Below are 9,896 nucleotides of genomic sequence, written 5' to 3' on the forward strand. Positions count from 1 at the left end.
TCTGTTTCTTCTAGTCTCTCTAACTTAAGTAGTTACTTATTAATCTCTAGATTTCAATAATAAGCTTTATGGTTTTGCATTTTGCAGTTCTAAATGCACTGACACAGTAATTTCTTTCCTCCTTTTAAGTTTGGCTAAGAGTTTTGTTTATTTTGTCTATCCTTTTGAAGAACCAGCTCTATAATTCATTAAATCTTATAATAAAAACACCAATCTCAATTTCACTAATTTCGGCTCCGATGTTTATAATTTTCTTGTTACTAGTTATTTAAATTGTTCTTAGGTGCATCAGTAGATGATGATGATGATGGTTATTACTTGCTGTGCTTTTCTGATGTGAACATTCAAAGCTATAAACTTTCCTTAGCACTGCTTGCTTTTATTCCATAAGATCTAGTAGTTATATTGGAATTATTATTTGATTCTAGGAACTTTTAAAGTTCTTCCTTTGTTTCTGTGACTCACTTAATTATTCAAGAATGTATTGTTTAATCTCCATGTGTTTGCATGATTTCCTTGGGTTTTTTTGCCATCGACTTCTAGTTTCATTACACTATGATCTGATAATATGCACGAAAATTCTTTTCTATTTATTTAAGCAAGATTTATTGTCTAGTATGAGGTCTATTTTGGAGAAAGTTCTGCATGCCACTGAGAAAATGGGTATTCTCTTGCTAGGTTGAACACTCCATAGATATACATTAAATGTATTTCCTTGTCTATTTGATCTATTGGTGAAAACAGGGTGCTGCAATTCCCTGTAATGACTGCATTGATGTTTGATGTTTTTTTGCCCAATAGCACTTTTTAAAATGAAACTGGGTATGCTGGTATTTGATCCATATCTGTTGAAAATTGTTACCTCATCCTGTTCAACCACTTAACTAGTATGTAGTGATGTTCTTTGCCTCCTCTGATCACTTTTGGTTTGAAGGCCACTTTATCTGAAAAGAGGGTAGCTACTACTATTTGATTTCAGTTTCCTGTTGCATGGAATGTTGGATTTTTGGTCTGTGAGCTCTGGCTACTTTCCTCAGGCCATTATATCTACTTCCAAGATAGTGTGCTCAACCAGACCCAGAGTGGAAGGCGTGTGACATTCCAGAAATGTCCCCATTTCCCTTCTGAAAACCTCCTCCTCCTACTGAACTCCCATCTGGAGGGCTTCTCCTTCAGGTTTATTCTCTGAATCTGATTTTATTTGAATCCCCTATTAATGAGTACCTCCACTTTCAAGGGATCGTCTCCAAATTTCCCTTGCAGAGCTCTGCCTCTGGTGAGCTGTGATGGAACCTTGCTTCATGCATTTTAAAGTTGTTGTTAAGAGACATAAACATGTAAGGTAATTATGGCTTTGCATGGAATTGACCTTCTTCTGGCCTTTATGAAATCACCCTATATTCCTGATAGTACACATTCTTCTGAAATACACTTTGAAATTAATAAAGCCTCCTCAGCCTTTTATTACAGCTACATAGCATATATTTTTATATTGTTTTACATTTAACTAGTTGTGTCTTTGTATTAGTGATTGTCACATAAGCAGCATATTGTTGGTCTTTTTAAAAGCCATTCTGATGTATCTCCTATCCTGAAGATAATTTTCAGTTATTTATAGATAAATATAGCATTTTACATTTTAAATGTAACATCTCACTGTATCTTCAGTTTGTTCCAGTTCTTTGTCTCCTTTATCTTTTATCTTCTTTTGAGAATTTTTGATGATTCAATTCAATCTTTTGTTGGCTTGTTACATTTTCTTGTGAAACTTTTCTTGTGAAATGTAACAAGCCAACAACATCAGACCTTATCATCTATAACACATATTTAACTTATTACAGTCTCGTTTAAGTACTATATTTTTGCTTTGATTTTTGTTTTGTGGTAATTTGGAGCAAACCCAGGTCCTCACACATGCTGGGCCAGTGCTCTTCCACTAAAATATTCTATGCCAGTGATGGAGAAATCTTTTAGAGATGAACGCTCAAACTGCAAACCAAAACCACTTATTTATTGAAAGTGGCGACACTGCAATTAAAACTGAATACTGAGGTTTTAGTTTAGAAAAAACAACTCATGAATTAACATCTTTTGTCCTAAAAGAAATATACTGTAACAACACATACCATAGGCTTGCCACTACTGTACTGCCACTGGCAAAGAAATAATCTGAGTACTGGGTAACAGTTTCACAGCAGTAAGATGCAGTTTCTCTCTAACCTGACATCTTTTCTATAATTTTCATACATTTTACTTCTATAAATATTGCAAGCCTATGATTAGTTTTAATACTTTTTCATTTTTCAGTAATTATTTGTAAAAGAGAGAATTTTGTTTTTACTTTTTTGTAGACTCAGATTTCCATCTTGTATCTTTGTCCCTGAAAGCCTTTCTTTAACAGTTCTTGTAGTGCAAATTAGCTGAGGATGAATTTTTTCATCTTTCCTGTGTACTTATTTCATCTTCAGTTATGAAAATTTTTGCTGAGTATTGAATTTGAGATTATATTTCTGCCAATATTTAAAATGTATTATTCCAATTCTGTTATGACTGCATTCTATCTGATGAGAAATATGCTATCATCATTATCTTTATTATCCAACAGGTAACATCTTCTTCCCTGCCTTTAATATTTTCTATTAAACTCTGGCTTGAGCAATTTCTGATTATTAATTTTTAGGACTGTATTATTCATATTCCTCATGCCTGGAGTCCACTGGATCTGAGGGCTCATACTTTCTATCAAATTTGGAACTTTTGGTTATTATTTTTTCAAATATTTTTTCTGAACTCTCCTGTCATTTGGAGGCTCCAATTACATATTAGACTACTTGAAATCTTGGTTAACTGATGCTCTATTCATTTTTTTCTTTGCATTTCATTTCGAATAACTCCTGTCATACGTTTTCAAGGTGATTAATCTTCTATAGTGTCTGCTCTTAAACCTTTGTATTTTTCGATCAAGACACTGGAATCAGCATCTCAGGAAGTTTGATAAAGGTCTTGGATTTGCTTGGTTTTTTTCCTTGGAGGTTGCAGTTCAAACCCAAGCTCCTTCATGTGGGAGGTAAACACTCCACGCTTGGACTTCACTCCCGCCCATACTTTCTTGCTAGTTAGTTAGTTAGTTTTGGGTACTGAGGATCAAACTCACAACCTCATGCTTGCCAGGCAGATGCTGTAACACAGGAGCTCTATCTCCGATCCTCTTTATGCTTTTTAACTCTGTCAGTGCTTAAGTATTATTCTACTTTTTTTTTGACATGTAGACTATACTTATAATTAATTTAGTACCCTTTTCAGTTAATTCTTTTATGTATCACTTCCAAGTGTGTTTCTATTGATTTTCTTATTTTAGTTTACATCTTTTTCTGTTTTGTATGCCTAAAAATTTTCAATCGGATGCAGGTATTGAATTTTACCTTGTTGGGTTGTTGCAGTCTAATATTCTTGAATTTTGGTCCTAGGAACCAGGTAAGTTACTTGGAAGTAGTTTGTTTCTTTTGAAGCTTCCACTTAAGCTGTTGGGTGTGATAAAACCAACCTGAATCTGGGACTAATTTTGTCCCATTATTAATGCGGTGTAGCTGGAATCTGATAAGTAATGGCACTAGCAAAAGATGTCCCCACTCAAGCAGAATTAAGGCTGCAAGAAGACTGGCTGTCTTCGACCTTCTTTCAGATTTTGTTTCATTCAGGCTGCAACCCTATCGGATAATGCTGCTCACATTCGAGACAGGTCTTGCCCCATCAGTTTGCTGGCTTGTATGTCCCCACAGACATACCTAGAAATGTGCTTTCCTAGTAAACCAAGGTGTCTCTCCATCTAAGCTGAAGATCAACCATCGCATTTACTGTTTCTTTTCACGTTAGTAATTACTCATTTCATTAAGTTTTACTTTTTATTACTTCTTTAACCATGTCTTCCATTTAAAAATAATTGATACTTGTTAACGCTGAAGACAGGCAAAAAGCATGGTCCTGCGGTGTGAACTGAGTATTTAGTGCACACTTTGTTTGGGTGTGTGAGAGAACAGGAATTGAACTCCGGACCCTCTTGAGCTACATCCTCACACACACCCGAATAAACTTCATCCTCACACACACCCCACCCTTCTTTTTTAAATTTATTTTGAGACGGGGCAGCCCGGGGCGCCCGCCGTGACGTCAGAGCGCGTCGCGGCTCTCGGCGCCGAGCGGGGGCGGGGCCAGCGGAGCGGACGGTCAGCCCGCGCCGTCGTCTGAAGGAAGCCTCCCCAAGATGGCTGCGGCGGTGTGGAGATTCCGGGATAGGGAAGATTATCTTGTAAAATGGAAAAAAGAGTCTACAAATTCTTGGGAACCTTTGCAAAATCTCAGGTGTCCGTTATTGCTTCAGCAATTCATTAATGACAAGCGTAATTATTTATTTCAGCTAAAGAAAGGCAAAGCAGTAGTTCCAAAAGACAATAGCAAAACTTGGAAACCTGCTAGTGCTTAGTGCATTGTAAAGAAAGCTAAACAAAGGATAGCTCTGCAGAAGTGGCAAGATGAACTCAACAGAAGAAAGAATCATAAAGGAATATTTGTCGAAAAATACTGTTGATTTAAGAGGGCCCACCTACAGATTTCTACGTTACTGAATACAAATCAGCCCCTGCAATCAGCTTAGTCAATAAAGTGACCTTTGTTTGTTCGTGCACAGATTGCTTCTTTGAGAAATGTCCTACTGAAGCTGGTGTTGTGTTGACTTATAATAAGAACTGACATTAAAACCCCACCTGGCACTCTCATCTATGAATGCAACTCAAGACGCTGAGGTGGACCTGATTGGCCCAATAGGACTGTACAGAAAACCACACAGTACTCACTTTGCATCTTTTGAACTAGCAATGGCTGTAGCTGGGGTATAAAGACCCTTATGAAGATTAAAAGAATGAATTTTGTCATGGAATTTGGAGAGGTAATCACAAGTGAAGAAGTTGAAAGGCAGGAGGGGCAATTATATGACATAAGAGGAATCATATCTCTCATTGATCTGGAGTATGAATCTGATGAATTCACGGTGGATGCAGTTCAATATGGAAACGTCTCACTTTGTGAATCACAGTTGTGATCCAGATCTTCAGGTGTTCAATGTTTTCATCGATAACCTCGGTACTTATCTTTCCAGAATAGCATTATTTTCTACAAGAACCATCTACGCTGGAGAAGAACTAACTTTTGAATCCCAAATGAAAGATTCTGGAGATACATCTTTAGACTCTGCTGACCACAGCCTGGCATGAAAGAGGATCAGAATTGTGTGCAGATGTGAGGCAGTGTCGTGTAGAGATTACCTCAACTGACAGAGAAGTACAGATAGTGTTCATGGTACTTTGGTTTTCCTTAACGTTAACACATTTAAAAGTGATGGACTCTTCATATTATCAAGATTATAATGCATTAATTATAGTTCCTCTTTCAAGACATCTGCCAAGTACATTACTATTGCTGTGAAGAAGACGCAAGGCCATAGGCTAATTTGAAATGGACCTAATTGGCTGTCAGATCCCAGATGTGGAAGACACTACGGACAGATCAGCAGGCGCACACTGATGAAATCTGTGAGCCAGAAAGTGTGCCTCCTTCTGTGTGGGAAAAGTGTTAAACTGAAAAGGCAGTAATTGCTGGGATGAAACATTCAGCTTGCCGTATACTTTGATTTCAAAGACAGTTAATTCAGTTTGGACAAATATACAAGTTCTGGTTTTGTTACTGTATTGTCATTTGTATAACATATTCACCGTTCTTGCTTTTGAGACAAATAGGTGATACTGAATTTATACCATTTTCTTCTACTTTTTCATTAAAACATTGTCATCTTAATGATACAGAAATTTAAAGTATAAAATATTTCAACTTGATTTTTTTCCTTGGAACTGGGAATAAAACTCAGAACCTTTTGCTTGCCAGGCAGCTGCTTATACTTCGGAGCAACATTCCTGGCCCTCAATTTCATATTTTGAAAGAATATAAAGCATTATGAAGATTGTATGTCCAAACTGTAGTGTAAGTTTTATTTTATAGAAGAAAAATCTCCCTTGAGAAGTCTGGAAGGGCTGACCATTGTGCTTTAAAAGGACAGGACGGTGGGGCCAGGAGGGATCTGGGGCACTTGCCGAGGAGTGAAACCTCTGAAGGTGCCACAGTGCCAGGATTAGGAGACCTGTGTTGAGGACCTCAGATCTAAACTGACCCCAGCTCCCTGGGGAGCAGCTGTACCTAGTAATGCCTACTTAGTAGCATACATCCTCTCATGTCAAGCAGTTGTAAGGTTTCCTTTCCACCAAACTATTTTTATATTTCCTGTGGGTTCTTCTTAAAAAGCAACCTATATTTGAACTGATAACTTATTTTATACATGGATTTCTAGATATGATATAGAGCTAACATTAGCCAAAGGGTGTGCGTGAACTGAGACTTTTTATTAGTTGACCTACTATGTATAAAGATTGTATAAAGACTGAAATAGAAATTATTTCCACTTTTGTAGTGAAACCTCAATCAGGAAAACTGTTTCTGTCTTTGACGCTGGGATTTCTCACAGCATCTAACGTGAAGATAAATGCAGCAGATTAGCCTTTAGTGTGCCTAATTTTTCCCTAAGCCCACTGCTCTAGATTTTAGCTTACAGTAAGCTTGGTAAAACTGAACTGAATTCAACAATGCAGCACTTTGAAAATCTTCATTATTAATCTGTTTTTCAGGGAAGCTATACTTTATTCATTAGATTGCTATCACATGACTTTGCTCTTTTAAAATATAGGATAAGTTGACCATGTTTAGGGCCTTGTGTCTGCTAACCAAAAACCACAGGATGTGTCAATAAAGAAATATATTTTTTAATGAAAAAAAGAAATTTGAGACAGAGTCTTGCTAAGCTGCTCACATGAGACTCAAACTTGAAATCCTCCTGCTTCAGCTTTCTCAGTGCTGGGGTTACAGGTGTGTGCCTCTGTGTACTACAGTAGAAACTTTAAGTGAGATGCTAGTTGTTTTTAAACAGTAAACGTTGTCAGTGCCTATTCTTTGCCTGTAACCACTTGGTCATGCACTGGGCTTTCTGGTCCTCTTCTACATTCCCAACATCTAATTCTCTAACTGGATTTCATACCTTGCGCTCACCGTACAGTGAGTTGTGTGTTTGCAACACTTTCCATCTGTGAAAATAGTCCTTTTTCAGCCATGTTATAATTTAAGCCACTATTGCATAAAAGTAAAAGGCAAGCTGTATACACGTATCTTTAAATTTCTTGGTAGCCATATCAAAAGGAATAACAGGTAAAGCTGATCTTAGGAATATACTTTATGGAACCCATTTATGCAAAATATTATAAGGTTATAAGTGCAAAAACTTAATGAGATACTTTCATCAGAAATACTTCACCTTGGGCTGGGCATTTAGCTCAGTGGTATAAAGTGCTTGCCTAGCAGCACAAGATCATGAGTTCAATCCCCAGTACCAAAAAACAGGAAAAAAAAAAAAAAAAGAAATACTTCACCTTTAATTTTCATTAAATGTAAAATTTTAAAAATAGATTTTTATACCTAAGTTGTTCCAAACACATTTAAAATTTTCTAAATTAGAGCTGGGGATTTAGCTCAGTGGCATAAGCACCTGCCTTGCAAGCAGGCGGTGGTGAGTTCGATCCCCGGTACCGATAAAAAGGAAAAAGACAAAAAAAAAAAAAATTTCTAAATTAGAAAGCAAGATCTTGGGAGCTGGGGATTTAGCTCAGCGGCATAAGCGCCTGCCTTGCAAGCAGGCAGTCGTGAGTTTGATCCCTGGTACCGATAAAAATGATAAAGACCAAAAAAAAAAAAAAAAAAAGCAAGATCTTTTAGTCACAGTAGTTACCTTTCAAGCCACAGTTGGTTCATGGCAATTGTATTACGAGTCCCAGTGTAGCCCTTTCATAAAGAGCCACTTCTTTCCAAGTTCCTTGTGCTACCTACTCGAGTGTGCATGAATGCGCGCGCATGTGCGCGCACACACACACACACACACACACACACACACACACATACACACACTTAAAACCCCTGCCAGCCAAGGTTCAACCCTGTAATCCCAGCACTGGGGAGGCTGAGGACTGCTTTTGAGGCCAGCTTGGGCTACATAGTGAAACCCTGTCTGAAAAATCAAAACAGAACCACCACCAACAAAAAACCGTACCATCCAGAATGAGGGAGAGGGAAAGGGAAAGGAGAAGGAAGAGGTGGAGGAGGAGGGAAAGAGAAGCAAACCTTGCTAAAACAAATTTCAGGATTTCAACACAAGAATGAATTCAACATAATGCTTTTAAAGAATAACCAAGCCACATTTAAATCTCAAATCCTAATTTCTGGGCCAGAAATGGAAATACATGGTGGTGCACACCTGTAATCCCATTCACTCCCTGCAAATTTGACATCAACCTGGGCCACACAGTGAGTTCAAGGTCAGCACAGCAACTACATAGCGAGATCTTATCTCAAAAAAATCCAAAAATCATAATTTCTAGAAAATGTACTGAGGTCCATTAATGAATTTTGGAAAAGCTCTTCACAATTCCTTGTCTCTAACAAGTCCATAATCAATGTGATGCATCTTCTCTCTGAACAAAGTTGTTCCTTCAGGGCATGCGTGCTCCATGACTCCTTCTCTAACATACTTTTGATAGTATACAGTAACTACGAAATGTTGCTAGTTTTAAAATAAGAAACTCCCTAAGAGAACTATACATCATGAGGTATGAAAGTGATGCAGAAAGATGTTCATTGTGGTATAATTTATTACAGTGAAAAAACTGAAACTACATGATGTTTCATAATTTATCTGTCAACTCAGTGGAATATTATGCACAAAGCCTGGAGGACAGCAGGAAGTGGTTGTTATAGGAAACATGGTTATTTGTGATATTTTAAAAATCCTTGAATGCCATAATAAATGGTTTCAACAATGGAATCTGGAAAAAAGAAACACCCTAGAGTTGAAATAGGGGCAAAAGACTTGAGCTAAAAGAAGTTTTTCTTTTCTTTTGCTATCTGGAGGAAATAAATAATAAGAAAAAAGGAAATGCCCTCACTGACCTTCCCTCCAGCCTTTCCTGCTGTTAATTCCCTGATACTGACTTCTAGCCAAGACTTGAGAAGCAGCCTATACATAAATGGAATCAGCCTTGAGTTTCCTTAAAGAAGGGGTGGGAAGGCCATGTATGGAAAGGTCTCAGCTAGAAGCCAAGAAACAATCCACTTGGCAAAAATAACCTTATGCCTCTTCAAAAAAAGTAACATACAAATTATTTCCAATCCAAAAAGTTCATGTTAAGATTTTTAAAAACTTTTAAGACAGTAAAAATGAGACACTTTCCAATTCAATGTGCAGGTACACAATGTGAATCTTTGTAATCGTTTAAAACAGAAGCAGAAACAATGTACTTAGACTTACATCTACAAGTATGACATAAAAAAGAGCACAAAGGACCAAAGGAAGTAACTGAAAGCATAAGTTGCCTGCACTATAAATTAAATGGTAAAATACTATTGAAGGTAAACTGTAATTAAAGTTAAAAATGCAAAGTATACTCCATCGGGAACTGCATTAAGTCTTTTTAAGAAATGGAATGTAGGGCTGGGGATATAGCTCAGTGGCACAAATGCCAGCCTGGCAAGCACAAGGTCCTGGGTTCGATCCCCAGTACCAAAAAGAAGAAAAAAAAAAAAAAAGAAACGGAGTGTAACTAAGAAGCCAATTAACTGCAATAAAATAGAATCATAAAAATCCAAACGAAGGCAAAAAAATTAGGAAAAGATGAAACAAAAAACCAAATATGATGGACTCAAGAACTTAAGTTAAAAAAAGAAAAAAAGAAGAAGAAGAAAAAGAACTGTGA

General features: G+C 37.1%; 1 pseudogene; it reads left to right on the top strand.

The window, feature by feature from the left end:
• The first annotated feature begins 4,256 nt into the window (after positions 1–4,256).
• Positions 4,257–6,899, top strand: LOC100720634 (histone-lysine N-methyltransferase SUV39H2-like; annotated as a pseudogene).
• Positions 6,900–9,896: the final 2,997 nt, after the last annotated feature.

The sequence above is a fragment of the Cavia porcellus genome, unplaced genomic scaffold (genome assembly GCF_034190915.1).
Source record: "Cavia porcellus strain 051 isolate PalLab524CR breed Dunkin Hartley unplaced genomic scaffold, mCavPor4.1 scaffold_29, whole genome shotgun sequence".
In the NCBI taxonomy this organism is placed as follows: domain Eukaryota; kingdom Metazoa; phylum Chordata; class Mammalia; order Rodentia; family Caviidae; genus Cavia; species Cavia porcellus.